This window comes from Cupressus sempervirens, chromosome 10 (genome assembly GCF_028749045.1).
Source record: "Cupressus sempervirens isolate cs-2001-9-10 chromosome 10, ASM2874904v1, whole genome shotgun sequence".
Classification (NCBI taxonomy): Eukaryota; Viridiplantae; Streptophyta; class Pinopsida; order Cupressales; family Cupressaceae; genus Cupressus; species Cupressus sempervirens.
In genome coordinates, this window is record NC_143127.1 from 945,653,374 (window position 1) to 945,676,063 (window position 22,690).

Consider the following 22,690-nt stretch of genomic DNA (forward strand, 5'->3'; position numbering starts at 1 on the left):
ATAGCGAACGTGGCTATTTTGGAAGTACTACAAAGGAAGGAAAGGTGGCAGGATCCTAAAACCCCCACACAAAGGGAACACTGGCAGGAACAAAGTTCAAGCCTCACCAAAGAAGAATCCCAAGGAGGAGATATCAATCGACCAAGGAACCAAGAATCTAGCTCGCCAGGAGGCATCCCAGCAGAAGGGGAGGAAACGCATTGGCAAGAAGAAGCATCCCGACAGGAGGGAAGAGCAATAGGAGGATGGCATTGGACAAATAAAAAATCCCCAACTTTACTGGAGAAGGATCGAAAGACCCTGCATGTCATTGCAAAACATGTATAATGATATGGCAAGCCAATGGAGAAAATAATACAAATGAATTGTTGAAAGCATTTCCTGATACACTCAGAGGGATAGCTATTGATTAGTATACAGACTCAAAGGCGGCAAAGAAGATCGAAAGACCTTTGTACTGCCTTTGAGGAAAAATTAAGACTCGTACGTGATGATGATGAGATAGTGATAGAAATCTACAATACACGACAAGGGAAAAATGAATCTATGAGAGCTTACATCAAGAGACTCAAGGAGTTGATAGAGAAGTTGGGTAACAAACCGGCAGATGGATTGAAAAAGAGATGGTTCATTAAAGGGCTAACCCCGTTCTTACGAAGAAAAAAAAATTATACCACCATCATCCTTTACAGACACGTGCACCCATGCAATGGATATACAAAATGAAAATTGTGATGTCCCTTTGTTTAGATGTCTTGAAATTTAGGACAACTAGCTTGAATCTTTTATTAATTATCAATCCTTAATGGATGACCTACGCAATTGTTCTTTTGATGCGTAATCTTATATCACTATTCTTTGAGATAATTCGTTACTGTCCAGTATTCAATAATTCAATTAATTTGTATAATAATAATATCAATGATATATAACTTTGTGTTATGATATTAAGTTAATAAGCGAGATGTAAGGATTGCATAAGGTAGGAATGCTTCAGATAATGTAAAATGATATCTTATATGTCACGTGTATATTTGTTCTTATCGGCAATGTTCATTTTCAGTCGCAGTAATCTAGAATGCCTTGACTACGTATTATATGATACATTCCACTATTTCATATTTTGATTTGGACTCTATTCCCTATCCACTGACTTGCCCTGCACAACTGTTACGAATAACAACATCTACATCTACATTTGCCCGTGACTGGTTGACACATCAATTGGAGAGGTATATGCTCTAGGATTTTTATCGAGTTCTAGATCTGAATAATCTTCTTCTATCGATCTACAACTATAGATTTGTACCCAAACACTTTCTCCAATATTTTTTTGATATTGTTCCCTACTATCTCTATATATCTGCCAAGAGAAGATAGGAAGGAACGTGTCTTTCTATCACAATACATTGAGGAGATTTTTCACATCAACCGCTACTCTTGATAGTACGCCACCTTTGCAATTGGCGGTTTCATGTTAGTTTGGAATAATAATTATTGTTTTTCTAAGTAAACATTCGTAACCATAGACTCTCTTAGTATATTCCATCAAACTCACTCGTTACTTCTAATCTCAACGAATTGATACAGTGGTTTATGTAGTATCCTGTCAATGTGATTATGATTATCTTCTTAGTCACTGTGGTGAAGATTCCACTTTATCTGGCCTTTCTCTCTATAGAGTTATAAGTTGTCGATGTGTGTGGTACCTATAAAATTGGCATATCATCGACTTTCCTCCTGCACTAATACACATACACAATATCACTTTAGGAGTTATTAAATCTTCTTCTCATCGTGGGGAAAATAGATGCGGTGACCACTGATGACGCTGGTCCTCATGTTCATTGTCGACTCTGTATTGCTCAAATGGCTATGATAGTTATTTTGCTTGTAACTTGTATTCTTCTCCCATGCGGTCCTATTGATTTGGGAAGTCGATGTTGACGTTCAATCAACCCAATCATTAGAATGAGTAGTTGCTTACTTTGCATTATTTCCACCTAGTCTCATTATTATAATATTATATTATTTCATGTTTGGCTTTCATCCTTGTTAGATCCTCAAATATATCGGTACCACTTCATTACACATTTCTCATTATTGTAACTATATAATTGTGTATTTTAGAATTGCAATCTTATCATATTATTTATATTATGATTTTATTACTATTCAATCATTATATTTATAAGTATTTACTAATTATTTAATTATTCGAATTTACTATGGAATTAGTCTTCAAAATAGGGGGACATTACAAAAATAAAACCTCCAAAGAAAAGAGACAAGGAAGCATAAGTGAAAGTTCAGAAGAAAGTGGGGATGAATCTAAGACAATCCAAGCTCTACAGAAAGACATGATGAGGCTAATGAAGGAAGTAACAGGAAGTAAGGAGGAGAAAAGAGAAGGAAAGGAATTATGGTGCACAGATTGCGAAAAAGGACATACAACAGGGACATGGCTGCACAAAGACCTTTGTGAAATCTATCAAGTGTTGGGTCACATAATCAAGGACTGTCCTTACAATCTAAAAGCACGGAATGCGCAAGTATTCTTTACCCAAGGGGAGGAATCCACACCACCTTCCACTCCTCCATGAAACACGAATACAGAAGCCTTACCAAGAGGATATAGAAACAATAGGTTAGGAAGTAACAACAATAACAATACACCAAGGAGAGCAATCTAGTATGATTCTAAAGGAAGACCCATGATCCAATGCAGGCGCTACAACGAATGGGACCATTTTGCACAGGACTGCCAGAATGGTGGAGGACAGAACGGAGAAATGTTGTGTAAATTGTGCAGGTCAGGTAACCATGAGGATGCCAATTGCCCTAGATAAAAAGGGGTAAACATGCTCAATATTGCAGAACTTGAGGGCAAAGTATTAGCTATCACAAGGATACAAGCCAGGAAACTCGAATATCCAGATGCAACTAAAGAAAAAGAAAGATTTCAGGAAGCAAGAAAGGACATTAGAGATAATATAATAAAGGAAGGAGAAAACACCCAATCAATACCAAACATCATGAAACAAAGTACTGGAGACCATCCCTGTGAAAATTGCAGATCTATTAGAAACACTACCTCAATTGCAAATAGCAATAACACAGGGAGAAAGTATCAAAAGTGTACTCTACGAGGAGCAAACAGAAGAAGTGCAAGCAGGAAAAGAAACCAACACCCTATTTACCATAGGAACAAGGAGGACACCGACAGTGGTGGAAATAGAAATAATGGGGTATAAACTATCGAATACTATTGTCGATGGAGGATCTAACGTGAATGTCCTATTTGAGGAAACATGGAAGCGAATAGGGAAACCAACACTCTAGCCACCCACATTCCAACTAGTGGGTGGAGACTAGGGTGGAATCAAACCAATAGGGACCTTGATGGGGCAAAAGGGAGTAATTGGCACACACGAATTCCTTCTAGACTTTGTGGTGATTACCTTGGAGAAGAAAGGGTATTATGCGTTGTTGGGAAGAGGATGGCTAGTCACAGCAAAGACCACCCATAATTGGAAGAGGAATACCTTGTCCATCGAGATAAATGGAAGAAAGTACACAATATATCTGAGGAACTAGACTATGAGTTAGGACCTAGCATCGAATTCAAAGGCAGAGGGAGAAGATAGAGAAGGGGTGGACCTAGATGAAGGAGTACTCCAACTTGGAGAGTGTTTAGAAGACGAAACGAGTTCGCTCAATGGCCTGTTTCATTGGCAAATGGGAGACTGAAGTATTCTAGCCAGAATGTAATATGTTGCAAATCCAAGAAGCTGAATCCGAAGAAAGATATCTGGAGGGCTATAAGAAATACAAAGAGGGTACAACAACCCTTAACAATAAACCGACACACATTTTCTGGAGATAGAGTACAAGAAGGCTAAGTTGCAAAGAGAAAAGTTGGGTGGGAAAGATCAACTAAAAGAGATTCTAAATGGAGATGGCTGGGATCTAGTGTTGAAGGTGAAAGCTTTCAAGATCTTTCTTGAATACAAGGACATATTTGCATGGACATACAAGGTTTTGAAAGGAGTGGCATCGAAACTATGCGTCATCGAATACTGCTGATACCAAGAGCAAGACCAATGCGTAGGAGGCCCTATAATTATGCAACCAAAGTGCAAGAGTAAATCACAAAAATGCTTGAGGCTGGGATAATATTCAAAGTACAAACCAGCGAGTGGGTATCCCCTATAGTCATATCACTAAAGGACAGTAATCAAATCTGGATGTGTCGACTTCAAATGCTTGAATGTGGTAACAATAAAAGATCCATTTCCAATCCCTTTTATTGATAGCATCCTAGAAGAGGTGGCCAGCCATGAAAAATACTCCTTTATGTACGAGTTCTCAAGATATAACAAAATCAGCATCACCGAGGAGGATAAGCTGAAAACCACATTTGTAGTTGAAGATGGGGTGTATGCCTATAATAGGATTCCCTTTGGATTGTGCAATGCACTAGCCACGTTCCAAAGAATCATCTTGCATATATTCAATGGGATGTTTGTAGGACACTTTAAGGCCTTCCTCGATGATTGATCAATCTACAGTAAGAAGGAACAACACCTCAAAGTCATTGGCGAATGCATGGATCGATATAGAAGAGCAAGGGTAGCGCTGAATCCCAAGAAATGTAGATTTATGGTCCTATGAGGCCACTTCTTGGCCATATAGTATGCAAAGAAGGGTTGAAAACAGACCCTGACAAGCTCAAGGTCATCTTGAAAATGGAAGCTCCGTCAGATGTAACTAGTGTCAAGTTCTTCTTGGGACATGTAGGGTACTACAGGAGGTTTATAAAGGGATTTGTGTTAGTATCTTACCTTTGGAAAAACTAACTAGAAAAGGAGAATGGTTTTGTTGGGAGGAGGGACGGAAGGAGGCCTTCCAGGAGCTAAAGAACAGACTAGTAGGTGCTCTGATTCTCATATACCCAAATTGGAACAAATAATTTCACGTTCATATGGATGCATCTAACTATGCAATAGGCACCACCCTGGCACAAGCTAGGAAGGAAGGACTAGACCATCCAATGTACTTTGCAAGTAAGTTGCTATCAAAGGCGGAATGCAATTACAGCACCACTAAAAGGGAAGCTTTAGGTATGGGCTATGCAGTATAGAAATTTAGACATTACTTATTAGCGATGCCCTTTACATTTTTTTTTGTTGATCACCAAGCACTTATGTATTTGGTGAACAAGCCTGTGATTCGAGGAAGAGAGAGTAGGTGGTTAATCCTGTTACAAGAATTTAATTTTAAAATTGTAGCTCGGCCAAGAAAAAGTCATGTAATTGCAAACCAACTCTCAAGAATCGAGTCAGGGGAAACCTCTGGAAGCAGGGTCAATGAGGACTTTTCGGATGCTCATCTATTTCAAATTGTCGTACTACTTCAGTGGTATAAAGGGATCAGGCAATACCAGTCAACTACCACCTTTAACAAGGAAATGCCAGCAGCAGAGAGGAGGAAAATTGCACTCAAAAGCAAGTCATCTAGTTGATAGAAGGAATTCTTTATAAGAGGGGGCCAGACCAAGTGCTAAGGAGATGTATTATGGAGGAGGAAATCCCAGGAAGGGCTTCTAGGAGACCATATGGGACTGAATGCTATAGCTCGGAAAATATTATTGGCAGGACTATGGTGACCCACACTCTATGTAGACGCTCAAGAATGGGTCTTAAGCTGTGACAAATGCCAAAGGACAGGCAAACCCCTAAAACGAGATTTTATGCCATTATTTCCATCACAGCCACAATAATTGTTCGAGTGTTCAAGGCTGGACTTTGTAGGACCCTTGCCTATTAGCAATAATCACAGATGCAGATACATAGTAGTGGCAACAAAGTACCTTACAAAATGGGCGGAGGTACGAGCACTCCCAGACACACAACTCTCAATACGGCTAGGCTTCTTTATGAGCAAGTAGTAACCAGATTTGGTATACCACTATAGTTGACAAGTTATAGAGGGGTACACTTCGTAAAGCATACAATCAAAACCATAACAAGTTAGTACAGAATTTTTCATTATTTTTCTAGTCCCTATTATCCAAGGGCAAATGGTCAAGCAAAATCTACAAATAAAATATTGGTGACAATTTTGTATAAGACTTGTCAAGTAGAAAAAGGAGATTGGCAGGAAAGACAAGAAAGACTTCCAACAGTGTTATGGGCATAAAAGACTACCTACAAGGCCACCACTGTGCAAACACCCTTCCATCTAATATACGAACAAGAACCAGTTATACCAATGGAATATATAGTTCCAAGCCTAAGAATAATAGTTCAACAAAGACTAGGAGATGAAGAGAATTGAAGGGGAGGCTCAACACCTTAATAAAACTCGATGAAAGAAGAACATTGACTCAATGGGCAACGGAAGTGGCACAAAGGAGGAAAAAAAATTTGCATGATAGACATTTGAAAAGAATGGATTTCAAACTTGGATAGTTAGTACTCAAGTATAATGGAAAGAATGAGATAAAACCTAGTAAATTTAATGTAAGATGGTTGGGACCATACAAGGATTTAGAAGTCAAGGATAATGGGGCATTAAGGTTATCTACCTTAGACAAGACACCCCTAAAAGATCTCGTCAATGGATCAAAGAAAAAGCCTTATAAGGACAGAAGGGAATTCTTGCCTACCTATTTCATAGAAATACAAGATAAAACAAAAGAAATAAGAAAAGAGGAATATTTCATGGGTATAGAAGAAAAGTTGAAGAGGAAATATTAGAAAGTAGACAGGTCAAGGAAAATATTGAGGAAATTGATCTGCACCCTAACAATTTCCCTATATATGGACGGACGAGGAAACTCAAACCTCACAAAAGCATAAGCATACACGAGGCTGCGAAGGAAGTAGACATGGTTAGATAACCTGAAGGAAGGATCCATGTACAAACCAGTTTTGTACGAGCTTCTCAATCACCATCAATTGGTTGTCATACTTGCCATCTCCACCCTTGTATGGGCATATCCTCTTATACGAGCTGATCTACCACACTATTCTATTTGTACCATACGAACTGGTCCTCTCATAGTTGTCATACATGCAACTACCTCTATACGAGCACTTGCAGACTACATCATTGTCGTACGAGCAACTTCAAATTCCAACGTATGGACTTCCATAGCCAACATTATACAAGCATCGAGAGCTATCACCGTACGAGTGATGTGCAAATTTGGAAGTGGAGGGGACATTGAGCACGTAAGCACAAAAGGAAAGGAGGCGTATGTACAAGAGGTTACAAGCATACAAGGCACAAGTACAAAGGACATAGGCGCACAAGTATTCAAAAAGTGGTACAAGGAACTCATTGGATAGGTGCCATTAAGCATGAAGTTATTGAGAAACAATTGGCACACACAACCAGTTCAAGTAGCCTGGGAATTGGTGCATTATCACAGAATGGTAAAGATAAGTATTTGAAATCTGAGCAAAGGAAAAATTATCGACTTAAAAAAGAAAAACCCTGTGTTGCAGGCTACCAAAGTGGAGAGGAAGATGGTAAGCAACAAAGGAAAAAATGCAGAAAAGATTACTCCTGCTAACGTTACCTTCGAAAGTGTAGTAGGAAGCGAATGCCGCACTTGATGGGGGAACACAGAGGATCATCATCCTGTGAAGGAGGCATTGTGCAAAGCACAGGTGGAAAGAATGATTTTCATGCCAATCTTTGATTTGAAGGAATTTGAAGCTACATTTCAAACTATGATGCCTAGTTATAATAAGGAAGCTCACATATGGGTAATCCAATATTCCCAAGAAACTTTGACAATTTCCTTTTTTTTTAACGAATTAAATAAACTTTTTGGAATTCCTAAAGGGGGGCAAGAGCTAACAAAAACCCTCATGACAATGGAGGAAAGGCAGAAGCGTTTGAGTATAAGGTGTAGGCAGGACCTCACCAAGCAGGACTGGGAAAGCATCCTTAGCAAAAAGAATAGCCGGGGTTTAAAAAAAAATTTAATAAACAATGAAGAATAGTGTTGCATTTTTTATTTGGTGAAAAGCAAACTTACAACCTGAAGTCACACATCAAATATTGCTTTATGGATGTTACCTATGGTGGAGGTACTGCATAGGGGATAGGTGTACAACTAGGCACAGTTCCTCTCAGAAAGGCTGCAAGAATTCATGGACCTAAAGTATAAGGCATTCTACATGCCACATCATGCCATAGCCTTATTTTTGGAAGCAGTGCGTACTCAGACAACTCTTGAGCATAGAGGGGCATTAGTTCAAGTCAACAAAGTGGAACCCTGCAAGCCAGCAATGACATATAGGGTTCACATAGACACCTTTGGAGTAGCCTCAACTGGTGGAGAACTACGGAAGAAGAAACCTAAACAGGCAGTCACACCACAACAAGTAGCATCTAAAATTTCAAGTCAAGAGGCGATTGGAGAAGACAGATTCAAAACTTCCTACCACCAACAAGAGGACCGTTGCCGACAGGGGTACCTGAGTACGCCCAAATTCAACAATTTTACCATATGGTGGGAGATGCTAGGAAGAGTAAGTTGGAGGGTGTCCATGGGATATCCATATGGAGGGAGGGGTCCCAGGAGGTACCCGTATAGCAGACTATGAGGATGACCATACCACAGTCATAGAGAAGAACAAGGAGAATGAGCATACAAAGGGTCAAGGTGGTAGACACCACCAACAAAGTCCGCAATGGGGGTAACCAGACTTTCACTTCCAAGAGTAGCACAATTGTTTCCATCAGATCAGCAATCCCGTACTAAGGTGATAGATCTCAGGGGTTGAAAAAAATGTGGACACAAGGTGAGGCTGTGAACCCCGTCGAATATAGAAGTGGTCCACCTGGTTGCTTTAGTAATACAACCTACAAGAAAATCGGACACTCAAAGGGAGAAATCGATAGAGGGCACGAGCTGAAGAGGACATGTCGATTGAGGACAAAATTCTAGAAGAGGCAAATAAATTGCTCAAGGAAGAAAGAATGGTATCTCCACCCTCATTGAACCCTCTAGAGGTAGACGATGAGGACCCAACAGAAATACAAAGTGAGAGAATGGAACCATCCAAGACATTTTCCTTTGAAAACAAAGCTGAAGTATTTCTGAAGGAGTTGCAAGCTATGAAGCATTCTACCAAGCAAGTGATAAAGTAGGCTAAAAATCAGAATATGGAGGCTATAGTTAGAGTAGTCGAATCATTGGTAGCGTTTATGCACAAAGGCTTCCATAAAGACTAGAAGTTGCTTCAGTAGAGTGGGCATAAGCAAGAGGAGATAGTTGCAGAGTGGGTAAAACGATACACCATCCCTTTAGCCCAACAGCAACCACCTCTCATACAAACACTTGTCGACATGAAAGTTGCATTTCGAATGACACTTGTCGATATGGAAGTTGCTAAGGAGTGAGAGATTTAAAAAGTTGCTCTAGCATAACAGTAGAAGATAGAAAAGGCTGCTCTGCAAGAAAATTGGAAACTAGAAAAGGTTCCTTTGGAAGACAAAATCACAACAGAAGAGAAAAAAAAGATGGATGCTTTGCATGTTCTACAGGGAGTTCGTGCCAAATAGAAGGCAGTTGAATGAGATCTCCAACGACTCCATGGAACCTCAAGTACAGGGATGTCTTTCCAACCCTCTTCTTGAAGTCTAGATTTTCATTTTTTTTGTTGGGTAGTCGTCCAAAAGACGACTTCTTTTTCTTTTTCTTTTTTTTTGGGGGGGAGGGGAGGGATAAATGTAGGACATATTAAAGTAATGTTGTAATTAATAGTAGTTAAACTTTGTTGTGTCTGGTAGTTAAGAAGCGAGGGGATGCGTCTATTGGTTTTCCCAACCAACAGACCATTATATATGAACTTTGAATTCTAATTAATGTACTCATGGTGTTGGTAATCAATACAATAACAGCATTTCCTCGCCATTGTGATATTTTGGTATTAGTATTGAATATTATGTTGGTACAATTGAATCTATGCTATCTCATTCTGTATATTGTGCATTGATAACCATTCCACACTTTTTTCTAGCTTCAATTTGACCTTAGAAAGTTATGGGAGGTTAGAATGTTGAAGATGTCGAATCCTGAAATTTGGCTAAGTTTGGAATTTATTGAGAACCCCCAAAATCTAAAATCTTTATTGTAACTCCTATGAAGCTCAAACCTATATCAAACATCCTAACAGTATTTATACAAATATAAGTTAAAGTATAAGAAAGAATATAAATAAGTTATAACTAAATGACATTGAGATTTTGACCCCCTTCTTTAGCCCAAAACATTAAGGTCTCTTAAAATCTGTCATAGCCTTGGTGAAATTTGACAAAACAGCTTAGGGAGGAAGGTTTTTAAGTGGTTTACAGCTTAGAGATTTTGTGTGGACTGGAATTGCGCAAGATAGGTCAAAATCTGACCTATTTTGGGCAATTTTAACTGAGATTCCAAGATTAATTTGACTCTAAGTGGGAGGCATAGATCAAATTGGTTACGATGGGCAAAGTTGGAATGGAAATTTAATCAAAGTTTGATGTTAAATAAGATAAGATAAATTTATTAATGTCCAACAAGAGACCACAAACGAGTTTAAGGGACTAAAAAGAGCACAAGGCCACAACCAGCAACGGAAGCACCCAACGGTGTCTGCGAAAAGAACAAAATAGGAAAGTGGAAATACATGAAAACAAGAGAGCATATGAACTCCCCGCCAATGAGAAGTCCAAAACCAATGTTACCCAAGTGCGCATACGTCCTACACTCTGCCACTGCCGCCAGAGCGACATCACACCATTCAGTGCACATGGCAGGTGTGCAGGTGCAGGGGTGCGTCCCAAGTGTGGGAGTGCATTGGGTTCGTCCCAAGTGCACAAGTGTGTGCACGTGTGCACACTAGTGCTTCTAGGGGACACGTGGGTTGCGTCTGATACCCATGTTGAAATGTCAAATTTTTAACGTTTTTTAATATTATCTTACCCATGACGAGTCTAGTAGTTCAAGTGATGACGACTTCGATTTAGGGGATGATTAGAGAGTTCCCACCCATACATTCTCATTATTGACATTTTGTAGATTGTAGTATTGTACTCACTTTCTTGTGGCCACGATACATTGTTTCGTGCTACTCTGCTCATTGTAATCATGAGCAACTTGATCTTTATGATATATCATACTTATAATTTCAACAATGAATTTTGAATCTTTGATCGTTGTCATTTGATACTATTTTTTATTTATCATTATCATTATGTTTAAAACTTGAATGTTATTAATGTTACAATTTACTATGAATATATTACTAAGTTCAATGGTCATTGGTTATGAGGTTTCAAGTTTTAAGTTTGAACTTATGGTTTGGGAATCGCATTTCAATTTTCTATATGCATTGTTCAACTATATTTGATATGTTATATTGAAGTATCATTTAATAATTAGCATTTCAAGTCATATATGTATACTATGCAACCACCCCCCTCCCGTCGCCGCACCCTTCTTGTCCCCAAATTGAGGCCCTTTTTTTCCCGCACATGAAACTTGTCCCGATGTCCCCCACACCCCCGCACCAGTGTAACACTGTCCAAAACCCAAGGCTATGGTATAAGGCAAGGGTGTGTGGGGACCTCGGACTATCTTAAGAAGTCACTAGAGGTAGAGTGATGTTGTCGAGTGAACACTATGCGAGGTCTCACAAATCTAGTATGGTTCGAGAAAAGGCCAAGTGTCATGTCCCCTTTTCAAATAATTAAAAATAATAATCTTTTTCTAAGGCAAGCAGGCCCAAAAAGGTGAAGTTTCGGAAAAAGGGGATGATCTTTGGAAGCTAATGGACTAATAAATGGAAATTATTATTAAAATATGTTTCATTAACCCCTCTTGGACGTGAGTTAGGGTTATGCCCTCTTTTAAGGGGTTTGGAGGCATTTTAGGCTCATTCCAGAACTTGATTTTTGCTCATTTTCTTGTTATTCTTCAGAGGCTGCCAAACCTATGGAGAAGGAGACCCAAGAACGGGAGTTTCCAGGTTTCCAGGGAGACCCAAGAACGAGAGTTTGCAGGTTTCCAAGAAGGCTAAGGACGGGAGTTTGAAGCCATTCCATGTGCATGCTCATACAGAGTTTGCCTTTGTGCTGAACAATGCAGATTTGTGAGTTTTCGGGTGTGTTTTTTGGTATGAGTTTGGTGTTTTCAGTTGAGTATTTCATATCAGTTTGGGTTGCTGTTGTATTTCAGACTTTAAGATGTTAAAATAGAGCTGAATATATGTATTGGGATGTGATTAAACTTCTGAGATAAATTATTAGTGTTTTTGTGTTGTTTTCGAGCATTTTTGTGTTAATTTCGGGAGCCCGATGAGCATAGTTTTTGTCCTACATTTGTGAGCTGTTGTGTAAAGGCTATACAGATCTGGAAATGTCATTTTGTAGGCCGTTATGCTGCTGAAATTTCTGTAAAAATGTCCATTTTCAGATTTATTAATAATTTGTGAAGTTGTGAAGTTTTTTGGCACTATTTCGGACATACCCGATTTGGGTTTATTTGAGAAATTGGTGGATCTTTGTAATATTGGTTGTTTGGTTTTAAAGATCTGATTAGAGGTTGGAAATATCATATAAAACCAGTAAAGGGACATTTCAGTGGTATCAGAGCCATGATCTTGCCAGCCTGAGGGTTTGTAGAAGTTTGCATGTCAGTTTTGACAACTACCCAGATCTTGCATGTCAGTTTTGACAACTACCCAGATCTTGCATGTCATAATTTATGGTTGCATGTTGCTTCTAATCAGATGCATGTCAAAATCTATGGTTGCATGCTACTTCTAATCATTTGCATGTTAGTTCTTGATGAATTTGGTGGTTGCATGTTGCTTCTAATCAGCTGCATGTCGAAATCTATGGTTGCACGCTACTTCTAATCAATTGCATGTTAGTTCTTGGTGTTTGAAGAAGTTATAACCTATTGGGGTTACACTCTACTTTATCCAAAATGGACAGGTATAGTACAGAGTCTCAGAGGACACGATCTTGGACAATTGATATCCAGAGTCAGAACAGTAGAAAGGATGGTTATTTAGACATTCGAGATAAACTTAAGAAAATAAGCCATGACATGTCTGAACAGTTGGTTGAGCACCACCGTATAATGAATGACATGTTATCCGACCCAGCTAAGGTGGATAAGTTGATTGGATTTCTATTTGGCAAATTTTCTCACAGAGCAGATGACACAATTACCAAGAACTTGCATGAGGATTTTGAGAAACTAGCTTATAGCCAAGCAAAGGTCTCAGATTCTACTCTGCCACAGGAGGTAGTGGGTTTAAATGATGATTATGAGGATGTTGTTGTGCATGATGGTGAGATACCTGGTAGAGATGAGCAGACATTGAGCATTCATGACTTTGCTGAGAAAGAGTACCAGGCACAGTTAGATGCTTCATCACATGAGGTTGAGGCAGGTAGTACTCCACATGATTTGTCCAGCCAGCTGAAGGTGAACAAAGATAGTATTGTGACTTCATTATCTCATCATGACAGTATGCAGGATATGATAGAGGATCACATTCAGATGCTTTAGTTACAGGGTAGACATAAGGGAGTTCAGGCAAAGTCTCCTTGTGTTGACTTACAAGCGATTAGGGAAGGAATGGGAACGATGAAGTTGAGTTATTTACATCTTCTATCAGATCGTGACCATCTTCTTAGCCTTGTCGGAGACTATTCAGATGCCTTGAGGAGGAAGGAGGAGGAAGTTGACAGGCTTTCTCACGAGCTTGAGGACACTCAAGCTTCTTTGGTGAATACTCCATTGGCATTACAAGACTGGGAGAGACATGGGGATAAGCATGGCATGGAATTGAGTTTAGTTTCATCTTGCACTCCTAATACTCAGCTTTCTGCGAATGGTAGATCATATGTGGACATTGATAATGTTGCGAGTTCATCTTGCATTCACATCCAGGATATAGGGATAATGTCAGACAGGTATGTGGAATTAGTTGGTATAGGTCATATTACTCAGGTGAGGATTTTGCTTGAGTTACCAGCTGATTATAGTTTACGGATATGGACTCGAGATTGTTATATTGGCATTTGGGATTCAGTTGACTGGAAATCTTTAACACTTTTTGGTAGCAGTGATTGTTTGGGTGCTATCATGGATTTGATTAGCAGATTGCACGGTGTTGTCTTTTCTTGTGCCAAGAGCTTATCCGATGTTGGTATTAGTTTTTATACACCGGTGTTAGGCTTTGTTCATATATCCAGTCGACCATACTTGCTGGAATGTGTTGATGATATTTCATATTTGGCAGTGTGTACAGATGAGTCTCAGGATCATATTGTCATTGATGACATCCAGGAGGATGCAGTGGGCAGTTTTGAAGACTTAGTTTCCTTGGCTACAGAGGAGTTGGACAGCAGTGCTAATGTTTTTGATACTTTGTATGTTGATATGAGCTTTAGATTTGATTCACAACATATGGATTGTAATACTCTAGAGACTAGTGACTTTGAGGATACTCCTTTAGACAGTGCATCAGAGGAGGTTTGTAGGAGACAGTCAAGCCAGTGCCATCATGTGTCTAATCAGCTGAGAGTTAGTGACCGAGACATTGCTATCACTTGCCAGCATTTTGATGCTGCTCGTCGGTTGTTAGCAGTTTATGGATGGGGTTCTCCTACTAGTGATGAGCAGGAAGGCAGTTATCTTTCCTTGACAGAGATCCACTCTTTATGGGAGGCTATTCGGATTTTGAGACAGAATTATATGCAGTTGGTAGCCGACAGAGATTATCTTATGGAGTGGGGCAGTACAGCATATGATGCATTGTTGGCCAAGGAAGATGAGGTGAGTGAGCTTACTGAGCAGCTTGAGGTGACTTCTGAGATTCTTGAGAGTACACAGTTGGCTTTCAAGGAGTCACAGTTTCATTTGGCTAAGGTGACCATGGAGTTAGAGCGACTACAGTCTTTACCTGATTCTATACAGTCACAAGCTGTGGTGTTTGGTGATCCGAGGATGTCCATGGCCGAGATTGTCAGAGACAGTGGAGATGGGGATGCATCCATCCTTGATACTAACATTGGCATATCAGGTTCATTCCCACTAGAGTCAGGTTCAGTTGAGTTGGGTGTTGTAGCAGATTGTTGTATGCCTGACATGATGGTGGCCTCTAGTACTGATGGCACGGAGACTAGAGATGTATCAAAGATCATGTGTGATGTTGGTGAGTCGGCCGTTGGCATGGTTCCTGCTAGTAATACTACTCCCTTGGTGATATCTTCGGAGGTAGTAGTCAGTTCCAACATGGTTAATGATCAATTGCAGTTAGTTTCAACTAGATTACAGTCTGAGCCACTGACTGAGATTGGCGAATTCTATCGGCATTACACTGTGAGGTACGCTCATCAATTTACCTTTGATGACCATGTTGATGAGATGATGATACAAAGATGTACTTTGGTTCCTAGTGCTTGTCATCAGTTATGGGACAGTTTGACGTCTCGGGATGAGAGTTGTGATGGGCATGACATGGTGATAGGTTCTGCAGTTGACAGCTTGATAATACATGACTTAGAGCAGGAGTTTGGGAGTGATGCTTCAGCAGTTGTTGTTACTGATTCTACTCCTTTGGCTATGACATCTCCTAGCTTAGCTGGTAGTCAGTCACAGTGGGCTATATCACTTGTTCATGGCAAATTTGGTTTGGGTTCCATTTCTTACTCTTTATCTTGTAATGTCTTTTCACCATCAGCAGTGCATGGGAGTTATGGTTATGAGATAGTGGCCGGTGATTTGCAGAGTTGTGTTGACTGCAGGAGTTGTACAGTGCGTGGATTCTCCATACTTGGTACAATTTCATTCAAGAGCGTTCACCATTGTTGCAGAGTTGGATTGTACATTCCGTATAGGCCAGTGGGATGTGTTGATGGTATTTACTGTGTTGGTAGTTTGATTTGTCCACTTTACTTGGGTTTTGATGTTCTAAGAGTTTGTGTCTCATGGGTTTCTGACTGTGGCAGTGGTGATCTTGGAGTTGGGTTGAGCTGTAATTATCAGTTTGATTATGGATTCCTCTTGCTCATATTGCAGAGGATATTGCAGGAGCCTGTGTTAATTGGCAGTAGTATAGTTCATGACTACATTTGGGATCCAAGTGGATTGATTGGTTTATTGTTCAGTCATTGCTTGAGGACAAGCAATATTTGGGAGGGGAGGACTTGTCATGTCCCCTTTTCAAATAATTAAAAATAATAATCTCTTTCTAAGGCAGGCAGGCCCAAAAAGGTGAAGTTTCGGAAAAAGGGGATGATCTTTGGAAGCTAATGGACTAATAAATGAAAATTATTATTAAAATATGTTTCATTAACTCTTCTTGGACGTGAGTTAGGGTTATGCCCTCTTTTAAGGGGTTTGGAGGCATTTTGGGCTCATTCCAGAACTTGATTTTTGCTCATTTTCTTGTTATTCTTCAGAGGCTGCCAAATCTGTGGAGAAGGAGACTCAAGAACGGGAGTTTGCAGGTTTCCAGGGAGACCCAAGAACGGGAGTTTGCAGGTTTCCAAGAAGGCTAAGGATGGGAGTTTGAAGCCATTCCATGTGCATGCTCATACAGAGTTTGCCTTTGTGTTGAACAGTGCAGATTTGTGGGTTTTCGGGTGTGTTTTTTGGTATGAGTTTGGTGTTTTCAGTTGAGTATTTCATATCAGTTTGGGTTGCTGCTGTATTTCAGACTTTAAGATGTTAAAATAGAGCTGAATATATGTATTGGGACATGATTAAACTTCTGAGATAGATTATTAGTGTTTTTGTGGTGTTTTCGGGCATTTTTGTGTTAATTTCGGGAGCTCGATGAGCATAGTTTTTGTCCTACATTTGTGAGCTGTTGTATAAAGGCTATACAGATCTGGAAATGTCATTTTGTAGGCCGTTATGCTGCTGAAATTTCTGTAAAAATGTCCATTTTCAGATTTATTAATAATTTGTGAAGTTGTGAAGTTTTTTGGCACTATTTCGGACATACCCGATTTGGGTTTATTTGAGAAATTGGTGGATCTTTGTAATATTGGTTGTTTGGTTTTAAAGATCTGATTAGAGGTTGGAAATATCATACAAAACCAGTAAAGGGACATTTCACCAAGCAACCTCTTCGTTCCCCAGGTGAAAGACCCAAGGGTGAAGGAGGTGATGAGCTCGTTTGAAATCTATCTCGGCAGGAACTGAAGCTCGGTTGGCTAAAAATTTTGTACGTCACTAACTACGACTTACAAAATTGTGACTTTAGGCAACATTTCATAAGATTTCTCTCTTCTCTCAGCAATAGGGGAGGCTCCCTTCTTACCGTACATGGCTTCAATACAAACTTAACTCAAATTACGAAAAGGATGGTTCTCTTGATCAATTCCTGTTTTTTCACGAATGATTTTCATACAACTATAACTTTCCAACTTAACAAAAGTGCCTTATTGCTATGATAATACCAGTGACCCTAGAATTGACATAAGATCAGCACTAGAGGCAGTATTTTACTTTTTATATTTTATGAAACAAAAACAGGAACCCAAAGTCTCCTGCACTTGTCTTCAATAAAAATTCAAGCAGAATAACCAATAAGGCACAAAGTCTCTTACTGGATACCTCAAATTCAATAACAACACTTACAATTGAAGCCCAAAGTCTTCAACTCGAAGTGTTTACAGCAACTACTATCTATTACAATTTGTCCTCTTGCAACACAAAGTCTTCAAAAGTTCAAATTGGCTCTAAATGCAATAGGCAACTCAAAGTTTGCACGATTCAATTCAAATCTCTCTTCATCAAAGCTCCAAAACTCACAATCAATATTCAGAAAATGTCATCGCATAATCACTAGAATCAACATGAAGTTTGAAAACAAGTTGGCTCTTTTATTGAAAGAAATCTGATTTAGATCCAAGAACAAAGCCTTAGAGTGCACAATACAAATTGGCAAAATTTTCTTGCCTTGCCCAAAAAATGATTATTTACAATGAGCTCCCTCCTTTATATAGGAAAATAGGAGAGAGAAAGGCGTAGAAAAAGTGGAACCTCAACCGCCTTGACTTATCTCTAACTAAATACTTTGACTTTATTCAAAGTTGCATGCCTAATGCAATTGCAACTTGATTACATGTTACAAATTTGCACATGATACTATCACATGCAATTAGATCCTATGTTTCCATCACATGTAATTTATCAATTACAGATAATATTCTAAATGTCTTACAAGACAAATTCTATTACATCAAGCTTTATTGGTCTTCACATTGCTAAAAGATGTCCAATATTCTACAATTGTTGTGCTCATGTTTGGTAGAAGCATCTCGAATTGGAAAATGAATATGCATACTTGATTGTTTCGTTGAGTGTCCATTGACATTTTTTAGCTTGAAAACACTCTATGCTTGTAATCATTCTTTCACCTTCTTGTAGGCTCCATCATGTGACCACTCTTGCTTCGTGTTCCTCTTTCTTCTTTGCATGTTTGGGGTTATGCCTGTTGTCGTTATTGAGTTTTCGAATAAAGCCAATGTATGCTCCTTCAAGCATAGATGGGTCCATTTCTCACTTTTGATGTGTAAAAACATGGATTTGGGCAAAGTATGAATAGGGAAAGTGTTTGTGATGATTGCAGACAGAAAATGAGCAAATAGATTAAGCTCATAAAGGCTCAAAAATGAGTAGAAACCAAAAACGGATTTTTTGGAGTGAATTGCATATGCAGACAGCAAGCTTCAAGATGTGCAAATGAGGAGTGAAGTGTAATGAAATGGAAACATAGCATGCTTCTAATAGGTGTAAGTCATACTATGTTTCAAGCAACCATGTGATAAATTCTTCTTCATCCATAGGCCAGCCATATGGAGGTTCATGGAATGCATATTGGTGGGATTTATACTTGCATTCACATGAGGGAAAAAGAAGGACTGGCTTCCATATTAGAACGGGATTTTATACCCGACTGCATATGCAAGTAAATGGGACCTTGCATATGAAAGTAAATGGGAAAAAGACAAAAGAAAAAGAGACAACATATATACAAAATCATGCAAATCTAAAAATGGAAATGATGAGACTTGCATACGCAACACCACAAATATATATAACAAAACCTTAAGAAAAATAACAAGGAATCATACGTTTTTCTCAAGAGGCAAGAGATGAAGTCTTTTTTAAGCACTTGTGAAAAGTTTGAAAATGCAATCAAAGAGATTTCTTGGATTTAGAAAGATTGCAAGATGAATTGTTAAATAGACTTTGAATCTTGACTCAATCCACGTAAGAGATGAGTCAAAATTCATAGCCTACCAAGTGTAGGAAGTTAGAGGGAAAAATTGCACCATTTTAGCAACCATTTTGACCAAGCAATGTGTAACATACAAAGAATTTGGAAAATGGTATCCAAAGCACATCAAGTGACTAAAAACTAAAAGACTTGAATGCAAGCTAAGAAGGATGGGAAATGCTTTCAAACTTACCTTGATCCAAACACTTGTTGTTTTAATGGTGCAAATTGTTCAAAACTAAGGCATTTTTGAGTAAAAAAGTGCCCTAGATGGGTTGAGAAATGAAGAAAACACTCAACAAACTCCTTTTTTGAGTAGCCCAATGTGTTCTTTGGGTGATTTTAGGCAAAAACAACCCTTAGATCATCAAAAAAGACCAAGAAATGCTCAAGATACGAGCAATCGAAGGCTGGAAATCATTTTTTGGACAAAAACACCCAAAAAAGTGAAGTTTTGAGAGCCAAAAACATGTGTTTTTGGGCTAAAAATACCAGTACTAGGTGTTTGATCAAAAATTCTCATATTGTGAAGTAGAAACGCACTTTTTGGTTGCATTTGCATGTGAAATATGTGCCCAAAAACCCTCCAATGCAGGTTGTAAGTTAAAAACAAGATTTCTTAATGCAAATGCATATATTATAATGCATGCAATGTGCTTCAAAATCACCATTTTGCATTATAAGATTTTACAAGTCACTTAAACACACTTTTGGAAAGCAAATACACATTTTAAAACTCATGCAATTGCTTGGAAAATTGCCACCATGAGCTTTTAGTGAATAACTTAGTGCAAAACGCACTTTTGGAGACCATTTACATGTTTTTGAAAGACATGCAATTGGGCAAAAAATTGCCACTTTGCCTTTGTGGGGTCAACATGAAAGCACGTTTTAAAATACATGTAGTTGGGCCAAAAAATGCCACTTTGACTTAGGCTAAGTGAAATGGGTCTTTAAATATTACATACACATGCAATTGGGTCCGAAATCCTCACCTAGTGCATTAACATGTTATTAAAACATGTATTTTAACTTTAAAAGTTCGTTAAGTGGTAATTTTAAAAGATGTATATGCAATGGGTTAGAAAAACCCCATTTAAATACATTAATATAAATATAATAAACTTATAGATGCAACAACATATGTAAATGAGTTAGATTTTCCCATTTACATTAATTAAATAATTTATTGGAAGTGAGTTTTTAAATAGTCATTTGCATGTGGATATATGCAATATGTAATAAAAACCCCACTTAAGTGCATTTAAGTTTCTTATGCAATTAAATTTAATATCCAACTATAGTTTTTAATAAAGTAACATGAAAAATAGTCTTGAAATAGACTATTTTCATAAAACATAAAAAAACCATGGTCAAATCAACTCAGAATGAGTTGAAATTTTAAAATGGACCACAAAATCCACTTTAGATATCAAATATAATTTTATATCTTGCAATTGCTAATAGAAAGCCCATTTTTATAAAGTTTTCTAATAAAGATATGCAGTTGTCCTGAAAAACTCTACTTTTTCCCTTATAACTTGAGCTAGACAACTCCGATTTTGACCTAAGTTAGCTTGAAACGTGCAGAATTCCAAGGGCTCTTATCGTAAGGCAAAAAAAGACCAAAGACTATTTACAACAGAAAGAAAAGATGAAAAAGCTTGCCAAAAATCAAGTGTTTGCAGTGTGAGAAGAAAAACTCTTACCAACAAACAATTGGGGATAATCTTGATGGAAAACCTTCAAAAGATCACATAGACAAGACTGCACAAAGAACAATTAGGAGATAATGAGTCGCTTTCATGATGCCTCACCAATGCATTAAAACAAAGAGGATGCGCCTATGAATCCATGAGAAAATTCCATAGGGTTGCCTCAATTTTTTTATGTCAAAATTGAGGACAACAAGCTTGAGGATGTTATCGCGCAACCATGTGGCCTCCTGGATGTGGAGGGCAAAGGCACTGCTGGTCAGTGTCACTGAAGAAAGAGGATAAGTTCTTACACCACTTGAACAAGCACTGGAACCTCCCTCAGATCTCATAATAAATGGGGCAATAGAAAATAGAAAATAAAAAGGTCTCCGTCTCAACACACATGCCCTGCGTTAGCTATTCCTTACTACAAAAATGACCTTATATCTAACTACATAAAATTAGCATGCCATTAGCAAGATCATGCTCAACAAAATCTTCCATTCACCTATTTGGCAACCATTGGAAACAATTGTGTACCTATTGAATGGCCCATGTGGATCAAAGGGATATATTTTGATAGCTACAAGTGGTCCATAAATCCAAGTTCATTCTTAACTTTTTCTTCAGTAGCCCTAATCATCAATCTCAATCCCCTTAAGAGCCCAAGGTAACAGTCTACTCGCCATCCCCTTGCTTGAATGTCAAGAACTTTACTTGAGGATTTAATTCACTGCTGTAAGCTGCAGAGCATGTTTAGTCCTATGTATTCAATGCCCTGGTGATCTTGGATTTGAGAGAGGAAACACTTTAAAATACACAAATGAAGGTAACAGTCTACTCGTCATCCCCTTGCTTGAATGTCGAGAACTTTTCTTGAGGATTTAATTCACTGTTGTAAGCTGCAGATTATTTTTACTCCTATGTATTCAATGCCCTGGTGGTCTTGGATTTGAAAGAGGAAACTTTCAAAAATACACAAATGAAAACCAACCTTTATACAAGCATTCCATGTTAAGACTGTTGAGTGTACTACTACAGTTGACCATAACGAAGCAAACTGTATTATGGAAAACAGCAATCACACTTTCAATAACAAAGCCAATTGTATGTAAGATACCAAAAGCTAACCACATTAGGGATCATTATAATCATGGTATAGTTGTTGATAAAATATTTCAAGCTTTAACCATTTTGTTTCCGTGTGAATTATAAGCACAACCAGCAAAACATGTCTCAATCAACTCCAAATCATAGACCAAAGCAGATTCATCCTGGACGCAATGAACAGTAAGTGTTAAGCATACTACATTGAAACAGCGATTTCCCCACATTTGCTGGATTCCAAGTTAACTTCAATAGCATTACCCTAACAGCCAAACCAAAGCCAATATTGATTAAATTGAACTTTCCAAATCAAACCACGGGGCCTGTAATCCTGCATCTCAATAACCACATTAAGTGATCCTTACAATTCATCAAGCAAGATTTGAAATACATAAATCTGGTTAAGGGTATTTATCAAACATGAACTTGTAAAATAGGACCAATAAACAGTTATATTCTTAATCAATCATCAGCTCTACCATTCACATAATTTTAAAAGCATGGCATACACCTTTTACAGGATCTAAACACTCTCAATGTTTAATGGGGCCTTAGCCAAACCATCTAGGCTTC

At 38.4% G+C, this 22,690-nt stretch overlaps 1 protein-coding gene across 2 annotated transcripts in view; it reads right to left on the minus strand.

Annotated features, from left to right (window-relative positions):
- Positions 1-22,690, minus strand: part of LOC149537093 (putative complex I intermediate-associated protein 30) — a 174,766-nt gene that overhangs the window by 108,566 nt on the left and 43,510 nt on the right. The gene's annotated exons all lie outside the window — the stretch shown is intronic.